This window comes from Meleagris gallopavo, unplaced genomic scaffold (genome assembly GCF_000146605.3).
Source record: "Meleagris gallopavo isolate NT-WF06-2002-E0010 breed Aviagen turkey brand Nicholas breeding stock unplaced genomic scaffold, Turkey_5.1 ChrUn_random_7180001902647, whole genome shotgun sequence".
NCBI classification, from domain to species: domain Eukaryota; kingdom Metazoa; phylum Chordata; class Aves; order Galliformes; family Phasianidae; genus Meleagris; species Meleagris gallopavo.
In genome coordinates this window covers 1-3,250 of record NW_011165674.1, presented here as the reverse complement: position 1 = coordinate 3,250, position 3,250 = coordinate 1, and the positions used below count along the sequence as shown (strand labels likewise).

Genomic DNA, 3,250 nt, shown 5'->3' with positions numbered 1-3,250 from the left:
AAATGAGTTTAAATGAGAGCAATAAGAACCTTTCCAGTTCTTGCAGTTTATTTGCTGTCTCCCATGTTTCTCCTCATTCTGCTCTCACTTACCACCCTGGCTGTAGGTAGTTTCCTAGAACTGCTACTTCGTGGCCCCCCAGCTCCAAACCGTTTTTCGTTCTGCACTGGCATCAAGGTAGGTATATATAAATGTAAAGATATACATACAGTACCTAACAGGCTTTCTGACAGTGCTGTTCAGATGTGTATTTCTAAAGCTGCACAGGACCTTCAGAAGAGCTGTAGGCTACGTCTGCATGGACACTTAGAGCAATCTATGGTAAGCCTTGGACCCACTAGCTATGTAACTATCCCAAAAAGCTCCCTACAACCCTATGTTTGCCAAGGCTTTTTATGTCAGTCCCATCTGAACCTGTTCTTTCACCTGTTCTCTCTCTGTTAGGGTAGGTACATTTAACTCCTAACTCTGCCATCAGGGAATCAGCACAAGCCCAGGGACTTGGCCACAGGAGGATTTTGTCCTACAGATATTAAGCACATTCATCTGGATTTTATGTAGACTATTAGGGTTGCAGAAAAGGTGCTAAGGATGTCTCATCAGAAACCTCAGACTGATCCTGACTATGATACTGCATTTCTTAACTGTGCTAGTTATGATTTGTCAATTATCTCTTTTCAGTAGATGATTTGATCCTATTATCTTTCATTTTCAGAATATACAAAATGTCATGCTGTGTGAAAGATTCCATGACATTCTCCTGTTAAAACAGGAATGCGAACTCTACAGCATAATTTATCTCTTAGTAGAAAACTCATTTTTAATAATGACAGTGGCACTTTCGAAGCAAGTTCTCATAAATGGATTTACACTACTAAATTGCCCCTTTCTATTTTGATATACTTATTTTAACTTGTTCCCTCCAGCTCCTACTGTTGTAATTTATAACAGTTATAACCTTGTTAACTTAAACTGTCATTTTGCAGAACCAACTTCCTTGAAATCAAATATCTGAAATTAAGAAACTTAGGTACAATTTCTTGCATTTAACATGCATAATACATTATTCACCTACTTGTTTTTTAACGCATGGGTCACATTCTGACCAAGAGCTGAAGTCTCCAAGTTGGCAGTTGATAGGACAGGTTTGTTGGTTACATGCACGAGATTCCTGCTTGGTGCACAGCTGGTCACAGAAGTTTTGGTTGTAATATTCATCCATTTTTATTTGCCTGAAAAAGGTTACTGAAAGAGTTACACCAGAAAGGAAACAAACCGTAGATTTCTATAACTCTAGATTAAGGCTGATAAAGTTTTAAATCAATAAAAGCTTGAATGGTAGTGGGTGGCTCTGGAGTGATGCTTGAAAGTAAAATCTATATACACCTTAAGCCAGGAATGAAATAAGGGATTTCTTGTAAATTTAGAGTATGCTCCTGAATTGCATGTAGTTTTGTGCAGTTGAATCTCTAATTAACTATGATTGCAACATTATTTGTACAAGAAGCAGCTTTCTGTCATTTTGCCATGCTGGAACTCATATCTTCCAGAGCGCTGCTTGGTGCTGGGCAGAGCTCCCAGTGTGGGCACTGGGCACCAGCCCTGTTCAAAAGAGCTGGCTTCTCAATGCCGATTGCTGGCAGGGCCACCTCAGGACCTGGCTCTTTTGACTGTGTGTTTGCAGAAATAATAGGTTTGTTTGGAAGCACTGCAGCATTCTATACACAACTTTAAACCTTGCAATTAAAATCCAATCATCTGCTAGACACTACCATTTTTCTTCCTAGATATATTATGGATACTGAAGCATCAGACATGGAACCTCCCTCCTGGAAGTATTTTTTTTTTTTCCTATATAAAAAGTAAACCCATAAATGCAGTGAGACGACTTGTCCCTACCTGTGCCTTGTCTGCGTGCCATAATTGCAGGTTTTTGAACAGCTGGACCATGACCCCCATGGATAATGTTCGCAGTAGCACCCTTGGCAGCTCTCAACCACCAGGCTCAGCAGGATCAGCTGTATTAGCACTCTCTTCTCCATAGCAGAGGTATTTATCTGCAGATAGTAAAAGCTCAGGAGGAACCGTAACACTCACAGTTACTGTATCTTAGTGACTAGTCTCTTCTGATCTTCTGGGTCTATAAATCTATTTTGCAATACAAATATTTCATTAAGCAGTGTACCTGGAATGTAGTGATAATACATGAGAGAGTATTAATTAAACTAGTGTGAAGGGATGCAAGTCAAAGGCATCTGATCTCTTAGTCAGTATTAATCACGACTGCATGTTAATTCTATTTAAGAAACTGTTCAGCGATTGTCTTGAATGTGACAAATAAGGACCTGCTATAACTCTTCATTCTTTCTATGTGTTCTGAAAAATATTTTCTACGAATACAAATGAAAGTATGACTAAGCATACTGGCTACAAATTCATTTTCATCCCTTTTTGCCTAACTGCTTTGCTGCAGTGAATCCTTTCTTCAGATCTTGTGTTGCTCTTAGTCCTGACAACTCAATGCTTTTTTTTCAGGAAAAGTGTTTATTCACTGAAAAATTGCAAAATATTTTTTCCTTCATGCTGCCACTGAACCAACAACAAACTGTAAAGGCTGTTGCAGCAGAACACAGTCATTCTGTTTTGCCACAAAGGAACAAAAAATAGGAAATGTAAAAACATTATCTCATTTTGAAAATGTTTAAATGAAATGTGAAATCGTTATTTTATTTTTTAATTACATAGCCCATGCTATTCTGACTTCTATAGCTTGCTGTGAAAAATAATTTTCTATGAAGTGAAAATATCGCTTGTTCCTTTAGTAAGAAAGCCAGTTGGTCTTCTCAGTGCTGTAGCAGTGAGCAGTATGCTTTTTATGCAGCCATTTAGTCAACAAGCTTCTTAGAGAGTTAAGTGTAATCAACAGAGTATAATCAAACTGAAGGCAGAGAAGACAGCAATCTTGCCAATAAACCAAAAGGAGAGCAGATACTTGATCTTTTTCCTTACCTGGGCTCCTTCCTGGCTCCTTGTACCAGTACTGCCAACTTAGAAGAGCAATGAAGAAGCCCTACAAGACTCTCTCAATTACTTTGTTCATTCCTCCAGAGTGCTCTACACAGAAAATACTCTCATCCGGTAGTGAAGTTCCAACCAATCAGTACATCAGGACTGCATCAGCAACTAGACAAATGTATGTACACGATAGAGATAAATTTAAGCTTTCAAAGAAAAGATATAAGCAAAAAAA

At 38.4% G+C, this 3,250-nt stretch overlaps 1 long non-coding RNA gene across 1 annotated transcript; it reads right to left on the bottom strand.

Moving 5' to 3' along the window:
* Window positions 1-1,074: 1,074 nt before the first annotated feature.
* Window positions 1,075-3,217, bottom strand: LOC104916492. Its single transcript, XR_796597.3, has 3 exons — window positions 3,010-3,217; window positions 1,900-2,057; window positions 1,075-1,232 (listed from the first exon to the last, which is right to left on the bottom strand). It is a non-coding gene; the product is annotated as an uncharacterized LOC104916492 (long non-coding RNA).
* Window positions 3,218-3,250: the final 33 nt, after the last annotated feature.